The sequence below is a fragment of the Pelecanus crispus genome, chromosome 2 (genome assembly GCF_030463565.1).
Source record: "Pelecanus crispus isolate bPelCri1 chromosome 2, bPelCri1.pri, whole genome shotgun sequence".
Classification (NCBI taxonomy): domain Eukaryota; kingdom Metazoa; phylum Chordata; class Aves; order Pelecaniformes; family Pelecanidae; genus Pelecanus; species Pelecanus crispus.
The window spans coordinates 25,380,365-25,393,627 of NC_134644.1; the positions used below are offsets into that span (position 1 = coordinate 25,380,365).

Genomic DNA, 13,263 nt, shown 5'->3' on the forward strand with positions numbered 1-13,263 from the left:
TACAAAATAATGAGGTTTAGATACTGAGGCAGTGCAAAGTTTGTCCAGAAGGGAAGTAATTAACAGAACACTGCTATATAAAATAGCTCCCCTAAACTTAATATACTTGCTATGAAAAGCTTTTTTTTTTCTGTCCATCCACATTAACTCTTTGTTAAACTTTTCCTTCGTATTGTAAGTACCAACTCAGTCTGAGTTATCCAATAGTTTAGAAATTACATTTGTATTGACTACAGGCATATACATGACCTCACACTTAGTGTGACCCCCAGGCCCTCTCATGCCCTCTCATGTAACATACAGTTACATAACCAAATATTATTCTAGTGAAGTGAGTGGCAAGCCAGTGAGATTATAAGCAGGTTTTTTGTTTGTTGTATTTTGTTCAAGAACAGGCAGTTTACTATGTGGGTGTTAAATACTGGGAGGAAACGTCTCATCATTAATCCATTGAGTTGTCTATTTTAATTAGATCGAGTTAGAGAGCTCACACACTTGCATTCATATTCATTAAGGAAATGCACCACCCAATCTGTTATCTAATAAGATTGTGCACCATTATAAGCTTGCGCACTGTGTTATAACAACCAGTATAACACAGATGGTTGTGCTAGCAGGTTATCCAAAATCAAAGTTACAAAGTATTCTGTTCACTTATGTAGCATTAAAATCATTAAACATTCAATTTAGAATCACGGTTCAAAAATATAGAAGAATCCATAGAGTCCATAATGGATATAAATTCAGAGTTTTTAAGAAGACTCACTCTTCAGAAATATGACACAGTAAGGTAGGAAATTTAATGATGGTACTCTTGGAGTTGAGAACTCCCCATTTGTATTTATAATAGGTGATGGTGAAGCCAGAAATATTCTTTCAAGTTGAGAGACACCAGCCTAGCTCATTTTTCTGAAATCAAGAACCTCTAATGTTGCACTATGTTAAGTAAATTCATGGGATTAATTGACACCCCAGGAGGCCTCGTGAAACAGCATCAGGCTGTAACAGCCGCCTGAGTTGTTGTCTCAGGAAGCCTCAGGTCTCTGCAGCAGCACTAGAAGTGCTTGTTAAGTCTGGGTAATGTATTCCCACCCAAGTACTTGTGACAGAATTAACTGTGTTATACAGTTTATTCATTTGAGGGGAGATGAGGATGGATCATCTTTTATTTGTTCAACAAAGTATCTATTTAAGATCTTTTGTGCCCCAGAGACAGACGTATTTATTTTAAATTGCATGTTGGATTCTACCATGCTATTCCTAATACCAGCAATCATGTATGGTGAATTCAAGAGCACAATAGATGTTTGCTATCAATTTGGTATCATATTACTCTGATACTCAAAAATATCACAACAGAAGAAAAGTAGTCTTTGATTATAAAGAGATATTCTTTTCCATATTTTGGGTTTTTTTTTCAAATCTGCATCTGCAAGAATGTGCTCATTCTCCCTTTTAATAATTTTAATAATCTCAGGAAATCCCCCTGGATCTAAATTTTACCTTTGCTTTTGTTTGTTTTGGTTTTTCACTTATTATGTTTGTTATAGCTGGATCTTATGCTCCCATTAGAATCCATAGGAAAACTTCCATTGACTCCAGCCATGCTGGACTGTGCTAGACCCTGGGTTGGAGATGGAGGTGGCCGCGTCTCTGGTTTGTTGTTACCCAGCTTCTGGGAAGGGACCTCACTAAGAGGGGTGAGGATCAGATGGAGCATTTTAGGCAAACATTTTTAGATAGCCCTTCACACTCTTTTGCAATATGTCCTTACCATGGGTGAGAGAACAGCTAGAGGAGTTGGTAAGTGGTACCATGGTGTCCCAACTGATCATGAGCATGGGGGTTTCTCCACACTCTCATGAGGGCCAGGAATTTGCACCAATGATATATTCTGACTAAAATTTCTTTCTTTTCTATGAATAAGTAATCAAACACATTGCAGACTCACAGATGATTAACATCACTACTGACTGTACTGGCTGGTAAACACAGAAACTGGCAGGTAGGACCAGGGTTCTGTCTCTGCCATGGGTTGTAAATTGAAGGAAAGGGGGAATCAAAAAAAAAAAAAAAAAGAAGGGGGGAAGTGAACAAAGCCACAAAGTCATACAGGATCAGCTGTAAGTTGAGCAAGATACCATGGGCTGAAAGGATTCTGCTGCATGCCCCTGGAGTTGATGTACACTGAGCTTGGAAACTCTGCAGAAAACCACTTGGCACTTGAGTCACATTCACCTACAGCAGTGCTCAGCATTGCTGCTGAGCCATCATTTGTGTGTCTCCACTCATCTCACTAACGCATTCACTCCTTCCTGCTGAGGAGACCTCCTCATGCTGGGAATAAAAACTAGCATTTTGTCTTGAAAAGTCTGTCCTAGAGGAAGGTTGAACTGAAGATCTGATGCAAGAATGTAGACATTGCACAGAATTTTTTGATTAGTTAATTCAATTTTAAGTCTGGAGGTGCTGGACAGAGACTGAATTAATGTCTTTGGTCAATAATTGTTTTCTACAGTCAACAATCAAATATTCATGTTAATCCTTTCAATATGTTTTTTTCTTATGGACATATTCCTAAGTCATCACACAGAAGTAATTTTGCAAAATAGCTGTTTCCCTTTGGGTGCAGGGGATGCTACTGGGCAATTATTCCTGTGTGATGGGCTTTTGAGCATGGGATGGCAGAGACTTTTACTTTGGAAAAAAATCCATAATGGTGCCATTAATCTGCAAGTTGAGTACCCAGCTGTATTTAGAAATTAAATGACTTTTAATTGCCAGGTGTGCTGCAGGGTGGGTTTGAAGCCATACGCATTTGGCTAAAAAAGAGATAGAAAGAGTATTCCTTCCTTCCACCCTTCTATCCTTCCTTCAGTCCTTTCTTCCTTCCACCATGTGTTCCACCCTTCCTTCTATGCTCCCTTCCTTCCTACCTTCCTCCCTCTCTCCCTCCCATGCATTTTTTTCAATATTATACTTGCATTTGGCAGATGGATGAAAGGATTTTTTTTTTTGCTTTGGCTCAGATCAGTGGAATTGTAGCACATATAAATCTGCAGAGTTAATTAAAATAGTATATAGAATTTTGCAACTTGCATAAATGCATTTGGGGAGGGGCAGGGGAAAAGGGGTATATGTGTGTGTAAATAACCTTCCTTTTTTCCATTTGGACTTTATAGTGCAATTTGGAATTCTTTCTTTTTCACTTGGATAACCTCAAATGCTGAGAAAGCCAAAGCTTTCATAAATCAGTGTTTTGGGCTTCTATTAAAAAAAAAAAAAAAAAAAAAGAGGGATGCATGAAAAATTAATGTGCAGAAATACCTTGGTTTCTCGTTAAGAACATGTCATCAGATTCCACAAAATGCAATGATGAGGCAGTATTTTATGGGGGAGTTTTAAGGTAAGGTGGACAGTATAGATATAATTCAAATGTATGATTAATGCTTACCTTGTAAGACATTTTTCTGAAGCAGATTGCAAATATATACAATATAAGAAAATAAATTGACCAATCTGGATTTACTAGAAGTTTATTAATATTTTATCATAAAATTAACAATTATTCTCTGTTGCTATGAGCAATAGAAACCCACTGATAGTAGACATCATATTGCATCATTTATGATATTGAATTAGTCTACATGAACTGGCTTTAATATTACGGTATCTGCAAAGAAAGAGTCAAACAATATTAAAAGAGGAAGGATGTAAATGTTTAATGTTATTGGTATTAAAGACTATAAAAAGCTATCTGATATGATTAGCCTGTATTTTATGAAAAAGGCACTTAGTAAAAAAAAGGTTCTAACAGCCACAGATGAGTTGTGTGATAACTGTTCCTGTGCTCATAACAAATGCTGTTTTTTCCTACACAGTTACTGCATGATCAATATCATTATTGTAAAGTGCTTTTAGCTAACTCAAATATGAAAGACACTGCATATAAGTTAAATTCTGTTGTGTTCTATAGAAGAAGGTTTTAGGTCAAAATGTACAAAGATCTTAAATTATGTCAAGTAGGTTTCATCTGAAAAGAGGTGTCAGACAAAGAAATACAACATCACACAATCTATTAAATGCAGTGCTGGAACATGCATTGTACTCTAAAAATTGCAATTGGAAAAATGAGAATGCTAAGAGATAGTTGGAGGACTAACTCTTCAGATTAATTGATAATATCACAGAAAAGAGGTAAAAAAAATGATCACTTGAGGCGAGGAGAAAGTAGTACGAAAGAGTGAACAAATGGAAGGAATTAAATTTAAATGGAAGGCAGACAATAATGTCACAATCAGATTCACCAAAGGACTCACATTTCTGCAGAGAAGCAGGACTATAAGGAAAAAGTGACTGGTGTATTTTTTTTTCTCCTTCTGCGTAACAGGAACAGGTCTTCTGTCGAACTTAGAAAAAACATTTCTATTCTATCTACATTTTAAGATAGTCATATGGAAATATAATTTCACTGAAGCCTTAGTAGGGAGTCTAGATTTACAACAGTCACACCAGTCACCATATCTGCAGAGTGGCTGGAAATATTCTGCATTCCTCTATAATTTTCTATCTTTTGAGTCTTACCCATAAGTCTCTTAGAATTTGCTTTTAAAAGTCTGGAATATAATCCTAACAGTAATAAATCCACATCCATTTCTACCGTTATACCAGAAATTGTCTCAGCCTCTACAACCATGTCACAACCCTGACAGTTCTGATGCCCTTTGTGTTCTCATGTTTTCCTTGAGTCACATCCCTTCACCTTTTTGAGGCTGTTGCTCCAGTTACAGAATGACAGCAATTTTTTTTTTTTTAATGGCAGAGTTAGTATTTGGAAATTGTTATTTAATTACTTCATACCTAGAAAATACTTTCAAAATAATAAGTTAAATGCTAATCATAGCACTAATATAGGACATAGATTAACAATGAAGCTCAGAGATAAAAATCAGGCAGCATCACATATCATTAAGCAGATTTAGTAAAACTCTAGATTTTCCTAAATCTTCCAATCAAATTTAGTTTTCTATTAGCATAGTCAACCAAACTATATCATATATTCCCCTTCATAAATGTATCATGCTCCATCTTAAAATGATACCCCCTACTTCAGTGTGAAGGTTGTTCTTAAGTCTGTTCTGCTGCTGATGAGAAAATTTCTGGATCCTAGCCTAAATAAGGTGAAGGTTTTATGTACCTTTTGGTCTTTACACTTAAGTATATCTCCCTGTCTCTTTTGGAAATTCCACATTTTCTGTATTCAAATATTATATTTTTTTCCTTTTAACATCTGCATGTCACTTGGCTGTTTTGAACCTCATGAGGTTCATATGGGCCCACTTCTTGAGCTTGTCCAGGTCCTTCTGAATGTCATCCCATCCCTCAGGCATGTCAACCACACCACTTAGCTTGGTGTCTGTCATGGTTTAACCCCAGCCAGCAACTAAGCACCACGCAGCCGCTTGCTCACTCCCCCTACCCCAATGGGATGCGGGAGAGAATCGGAGGAGTAAGAGTGAGAAACACTCCTGGGTTGAGATAAGAACAGTTTAATAATTGAAATAAAGTAAAATAATAATAATAACAATATAATAATAATAGTAATAATAATATACAAAGCAAGTGATGCACAATGCAATTGCTCACCACCCGCCAACCGATACCCAGACAGTTCCCGAGCAGCGATCGTGCTCCCTGACCAACCCCCCCCAGTTTATATACTGAGCATGACGTCATATGGTATGGAATAGCCCTTTGGTCAGTTTGGATCAACTATTCTGGCTGTGCCCCCTCCCAGCTTCTTGTGTGCCTGGCAGAGCATGGGAAGCTGAAAAAGTCCTTGACTAGCATAAACAGTACTCAGCAACAACTAAAAACATCAGCATGTTATCAGCATTCTTCTCCTACTAAATCCAAAACACAGCACTATGCCTGCTACTAGGAAGAAAATTAACTCTATCCCAGCCAAAACCAGGACAGTGTCATTTGCACATTTGCTGAGGGTGCACTCAATCCCACTGTCTATGTCACAGATGAAGATATTAAACAGTACTGGTCCCAATACAGACCCCTGAGGGACACCACTTGTCACTCATCTCCACTTTACCCCTTCATTTTCTGAAATTGGTTATTTAGCTTTCTTTCCTACTGATGTTATTTCCATTCTTGTTCTAATATCCTCTTTGAGCTGGTTATTTATCCTAGAACTCTTGTTTCTGCACTGTATGTCATTCCAGGCAGTTTTGTTCACTTAAAGAAATTACATTTTGCTAATGACTTCCTTTAAGTTCTTTAAATATATCCCTTTGCAATGAAAAATGATCTAAACTCTCAAATTCACTTTATTATATATTTCTTTTAAAATTAAACTGAACACATACAATTTTGTATGTAACTTTCAGTTAGGTACCTAATTCACTTTGCAGGTCAACTCTTGATCACGTTTTCAAACAATCTAATAGATGCAGCTACTTAAGTTCCACCGATTTCTGAAAATGAGTGGAAAAATGTTAAATCACACTGGGATGTTTGAAAAAAGCCCTCTATATCCACAGCAAAGATTTTTAATGGTTATATGCTCCATTTATAAAGTTGGAAAAGTGTTTAGAAAATCTCAAAGTGCAAGTTCCTTATAAAGTTACCAGAAGCAGCAATGTATCTTGGAATATAAAAGATTTGCTCAAGATCTGAATAACCCTGCTGGGGTTTGTCTTTGAATTCATATGTCCTAAAAGGCTGATTCCAATCAGCACTGATGATTTTGATAGTAAATAAGTTAGGAATAGGTTTATGACTCTTTAAAGGTCTCTATTTGTCCTGTTAGTTCTAGTATGTTTGTACTCTGAAAGGCATGTAGGACCTGCTAAAAGCATTGCAATTCTCAGGTCTCAGCATTCTAGTAGCAAATGGAAGTGCATATAATTGAAAATACTGCAGTAATTGGTTGAGTGTGAAAGATATGAAGATGTATTTATTTGCAGAAGTTAGGAGATGCCCTCTATAAGTCAGCTGAGAATGACAGTATTTACTGCTTTTGAAGAAGAAAAAATTCCTTTGCAATAGATAACTCTGTAATTCCTTACTGTAGATCCCACCCTGGCAGAAACTATGCATAGTGTTTTCAAGGTGCAAAATGGCAGAACATGTGTGAGCTAAATTAAAACGTTCTGTATTGCTGACTATTGCATCTGAACAAAATTACTTGCTTTTTATTCTATCTCCACTGTTAAACTTCCCTAGCAAACTTTTTAGGTAAGACAGCAGAGTCTTCTCCAGGGAAAAAAGAGAACATTCAGTAAAAAGTTCAGTAATTCAACCATCCTGATGTTCAGTTGCATATCCTAATATCAGGACATTTGTGTGGTTCTCAAGTTCCACACTGCACACAAGTACTTTGATTAGTTCCTGCATTCTATCATCTGCCTACTGAGTTTCAGAGATCTTTTAAAATCTGTTTTGCTGTAGCTGCAGAAAAAAAGATATAAGGGCATAAAAATTATGTACAGTTATCCCAAGAATTGGTGAATGAGGAAGAAGTGGTGAATGACCACTCAAATTGAAAGTTCTACAATTGTTGTTTCTACCCTTCCATGCGCAAGTCCTGACCACCCAGAGATGTTCTGTAGCAGCCCAGGCAGTTCTACATATTTCCCTCAAAAAACATTATTTACAAGTGCTCACATGAATGATCCAATAAAAATATGATTTACAGGTTGAAATCTAGTTTGCCTAGTTTAAGCATGTAACTCACTTTTAAACCTCTTATCCATTCTGTCCGGCTCAAGGACCTCCAAAGTACGTCTATATCTTTCTCAAATTGTCTCAAAGGCTACATCTACACTTTGATCTGCCCCAACAAGCAGACCTAGTCTCTCAGGCCCAGTGATGTAGAAAAAACTGTCAGCCACACTGCACCCCAGGGCAAACAGGTTATGTCCATACTTGGCCTAAGTCTCCTCAGGTCTGTGTGGTAGCCTTAGGTATAATTTTTATATTTGTTTTCATTTCAGTCTGTCTGAAAAGGTATAAGCGCTATGTTAAAACACTGCCTGGGTAGTTCTTTTTTGGCATGATGCCGCATGCATTTTTATGGCATGCAAGTGTTGCTTGCCTTGGAGAAGGCCATGAGAAGGGGATGCCTGGGGGAATGCAGTTTGCAGTTTGATGGTTATTGGAAGACTATACAGGGCATGGAGAGCCTGGTGAAGTCTCATCCTTCCTGCCTTTAGAGTGATCCCTGAACTGAATGTTATTCTAGAACTGCACTCATTTTTATCTCAAAGGGAACTAGCAAGTTTACTCCAAAATGAAAGCCTGAGAATGAACCATCACACATGGAGTGGCGATGATGGAGGGCCAGGTTCCAGGAGCCAAGTTATTTGCTGGTGTAGATGTATCCAATAGAATTTTACAGCTGACATTTCACCAATACTGAATCAAGTGGAATCATTACCTTCAGCATCTTATGTATAACACTACTATTAACATGTCAGAATGTGATTTGCCTTGACTTTCATTGTTGACTTTCATTTAATTTCTTTTCCACTCTAACCTCCTGGACCTTTTCCCTTGCATTTGTGTTTACTCAGCTATTCACAATCTAGTATTGGTGAATGTGATTTTCCCCTCCAAAGTGCAGCACTTGACACACATTGAATTTTATCTTGCTGATTTCAGACCATATCTCAAGATTATTACAGTAATTTTGAATCCTGATCCTGGTCCCTAAAACATTTGTATGCCCTGTGATGTTAATTAGTGTCATTCATAGATTTCATACATAATCACAGTTCATTTTGTCATCTAAGTCACTAATGAAAACATACTTAAAATTTTTAGATGTAGAATATAATTCTGTAGCTTATTCATGTGCTTACAGAATCATAGAATCATAGAATCGTTTAGGTTGGAAAAGACCTTTAAGATCATCCTGTCCAACCATTAACCTAACATTACCAAGTCCACCACTAAACCAATTAAGGGTATAGTAGCAATTTCATGTTTATATAGCAATTTCATAGTAGCAATTTCATGTTATATATGTCCTACTTCTTCTTTAACCTCTAGTCTGAGAATCCCCAAGAGGCACCTCAGTATTTGCATCAGTATTTAATACTTGCACTCATATCTAATCTGGTTCACAGAATTATATTTAAGTTATCATACTCTGACATCTCTGCTTATGTCCCCAAAGAGGGAGCAGTCTGTCATTTACTGAGCTCTGCATTAATGTGTTAGCTGTTGTGTCACTAATTTGGCATTCCAATTTAGAAATAGGTGACCAAAAGTGGGCTAATGATGTTATATTTTTCTCATGTTCTATTTACAAACACTATGCATTTACTACACTATATTTGTAGAAATCCATGATTTTATAGAAAACTGCCTCTGAAAGTTTCACTGTATCAAGTGACCTACTTTTCACCTTAGTCCATTTGAACATAGCAGATATATTTACTATCAGTTACTGAGGCAGGCAATGTGGTATTGTTTTGTCTAGATCAGCATACTTTAATGGCCATGCAGTCTATTAAATATCTCTTACAGTCTCTGGATTTAATAAATGATTTCTAATTGACTAGGTGTCAGTGGCAACATTCTAGAAAACTCAGTTACATGGGATTTTTCATTGATTTTCCCTATATTAGAAAATGAAATGTCAGATACCATTAATTGCATTTTCACAATAAGAAGCATACTGCAAAAGTAGCTGCTAAGTGAAAGCACTTCCAGCCTAACGTGCAATAGAAGTATTCTTTTTAAATTAATCCAATATATAAACATTTATTACAGTTATGTGCCTCTGTGGGCCAAATTGATGTGAATGTAATTACAATCTATAATATGGAACCATTTTGCAGGCTTCTAGGAAAAAAATGCATTCAGGTATATTGTGCACTCATTTATCCTTATACAGTATACTGTCTGCATCCAGCAACCTAGAAGGTGGTTAACCCATGGTTTCTAGTTTTTACCTATGACGTCTGCATCATCCCTGACATCAGCTTGCACTTACTGTAGTCCATGGCTCAAAGACAGAACTGCTAACTTATGTTATGTTATAAGTATACGCATGCTTACCCAGGCTATATGTCATCAGTAAGTAGTATATGATCCAGAATAGAGTTTATGGAACTGTGACACACATATTCGTTACCATTGGTCGTCCCCACCAAAATACATTGGTGCATCTTTCCTGCTTTCTTGTGGCTGCATTGGGATAGTCAGGTGTAGTTCATGATCACATAGATTTTCTACAGATGTAATTAGAATCATAGAATGCTTTGGGTTGGAAGGGACCTTTAGAGGTCATCCAGCCCAACCCCCCTGCAGTGAGCAGGGACAGCTTTAACCAGATCAGGTTGCTCAGAGCCCCATCCAACCTGACCTGGAATGTTTCTAGGGATGGGGCCTCTAATACCTCTCCGGGCATCCTGTTTCAGTGTTTCACCACCTTCACTGTAAAAAAATTCTTCCTTATATCCAGTCTAAATCTATGCTCCTTTAGTTTAAAACTATTACTCCTTGTCCTGTCACAAGAAGCCTTGCTAAAAAGATTGTCCCCATCAATTCTACAGATTTTCTTTCACATGATGACATTTATTATGCCAGAATTGACCACTGGTCTCTATAGGCCTAGGAAGATGATATTAGCAGTCTGGATGTGAAAATTCATTTGGCTATGCACAATTTACTGTAGTGCTAGAAGTTCTTATGTCTTTGTAGAGAAAGAAAAATCCATGACCTTTCTAAAGTATGTGATGTAGCATTCAATTTCCCTGCATCTGATCGATAAGCAAGCAGGAAATTATATCTTTTGCCATGGTAGACAAGCATAATTAAGCAATAAGGCAATGGAGGTAGTTGTGATTATCTTAGGATGCACCTGGGAAGCTGCCTTGTTGCTATTTTAAAACATCTTTATGCTAAGGGAACTGTATTAATTTCTGCTGAGAAAGATAAAGTTGGCAGTTTGGAATGCTCACGAGCAGCAGTTTCAGTTGTGCTTCACAGAGAGTAATGTGGTGTGTTCACCCTAAACAATTAGGCTTCTCCTTCAGCAGAAGCAAAGATGGAGCAGGCTGTAAACATTTAATTGACAGTTCAGACCCAGAAAAAAAAAAACCAAACCAAAACCCAAAACCAACCAAAAAACAATTATGATTTGGCTGGCTGCCAGTGAGTACAAAACTTACATTTTTACCAGTTTAGAATAAAAATATGTTGTCCCCAACACTTGACTTCTAGGGAAGACATCTCTGCATAATTAATGCTATTGCATCCACATTCTAATTTATGCATTTTAATTATACCAAAGACCTGGTGAATAATTAATGCTAGCAAAACAATGGGTCGAAGCCTAAGCTGAAGTATCACTTTTTAATGGGCTTTGTAGATTTCAATAACTAATGAAAGCTATTTAACTATTTGATTGCAAGAATATTTCCCCCCGATACAATCAAGTATTAACTACCATTACTGAGCAGCCTCTCAAGTGGAGAAATGTTAGCTCAGGCTACCTGTTTTCACAATTGGCCAATCTGAGTATACCACAGTACATTAACCCACCTGAGCCATATGCATGCAGGAAAGAGATTTTTTTGGATGCTTGCCCTGTGGGAGGGACTGACATGTCGTTGGCATCATCTGTAAGATGTAAAATCAAAATTCCAGGCACAAAGTTCTTCTTTGACCTCCTGTCTTCAAGCAGGTCAGTTCATGCAAGTTTCATGGGGAGATTTAGAATTGAATATAAAGAAATACAATATAGAATTCATTATCCCTGGGTTCAGCAATCTAAGAATTAAGGATGTAGACCAGGTTAGTAATTTAGAGCCTAGCAGTGGTCAACAGAGAGAGGTAGCACCTCTGGAGAGTTTCATCTTATCATAAAATAGGTTTTTGAAATAGACGGGATTAATCACTATTTGGCAGGGGCTATCATTTCTCTGTTTCTTACAAAGGAAGCTTAGGATACTGCCTTAGACCATACACCTAACTTCTAGACAGTCTAGTTTAGGTGGAGTTAATTTCACTAGCAACTGCAGCCTCTAAACTACTATGTGAGAAAGACCTACTGTCACCAGCCTGATGGTGTCAAGACCAGGGCAGAGCAGGACTCACAGCACAGAGATGTCTGAAGCTCAGTGTCACACTGACAACCAGCACTCCTGCTGCTTGGTCAAGTCACTCAAAACATATGACACTCATTAAGAAAGTCCTTCCCCCTTGGAAAGGCTCAAAATGTGCATTTGTGTTGATCTGCTGTGCCCAAAGGCTTGCCTCCACCCTGGTGTGGTCCCTGGAGCAATGCTGGGCAGTGTGATGTGCTAGGAGCAGGGTGTCCCAGATGTGCAGTACATCCTGGGTTTGGTGTCATGCAAAGGGTAGTGAAAGCATGTAGACAGCACTCGCTGCATAGCATGGAAAGCCTGGTGGCAAGAGGTACCCATTTCTTTAGGTGAGTAGAATGATACAGCAAATGATGAATTACTGCAATCCCTGGCAATACATTACATACACTCAAGTAATATCAACTTGTCAATACAAATGTAAAATGAATTGCTTTTATCAACTTTTTTTTTCATGTTTTCCACGTCAGAAGTTTGCTCTTTAATGTAAAATGCTTAAGAAAGTGTCATAAAAATAACAATATAATGAAGGCCTTGTAAAAGAAATAAGGTTGGCAAAAGCTGCTGCCAATTTTGAATATCAAGCTCCTTGTTTAAGTGCATTATTTGGACCTCAGTAACTTTTGGCTCCTATGTTTTAACTTTTCTCTTTTACCTAATATTATATATTGAAATCAAAGTACTTGACTCTCCAGAGCACCCACCTGAGTCATTAGGGAGACATGGAAGGGGACTACGTAGGAACTAGTTGTGTTTTCCCTTTCATCTGTGTTTGCCTACGCCTGGATATGAGCTAGTGCTCTTGTCAGTGGTTGTGGTCTGTTTTGGGCAGGTGACGGTTACATTCAGTTTGGGTGGGCTGGATGTCACGTCCGCTCACGCAGACATGGGGGAGGGACAGGGTGGCATGGAAAAGGCTCCTGCTGAGGTGGCTCTGCTCCAGGGAAATCTCAGGCTGCCATAGCCAGCTGCTGCCTGGCCCTGCTGAATATTTCATAGAACATAGAAAGCAGAATACAAAAGAAAATCTACCTTAGTATCAGATGAAAACTAGTTTCTTTCTTCTGAGCAATAATACCTGAGAGAGCAGACACACATTGGTGCAAACTGGGACAGTGCTGTAACAGTTAAC

The 13,263-nt window shown here is 37.8% G+C and overlaps 1 protein-coding gene across 1 annotated transcript in view; it reads left to right on the forward strand.

The window, feature by feature from the left end:
- The window catches only part of ZNF804B (zinc finger protein 804B), a 245,359-nt gene that overhangs the window by 199,312 nt on the left and 32,784 nt on the right, over window positions 1-13,263 (forward strand). The window lies entirely within an intron of this gene.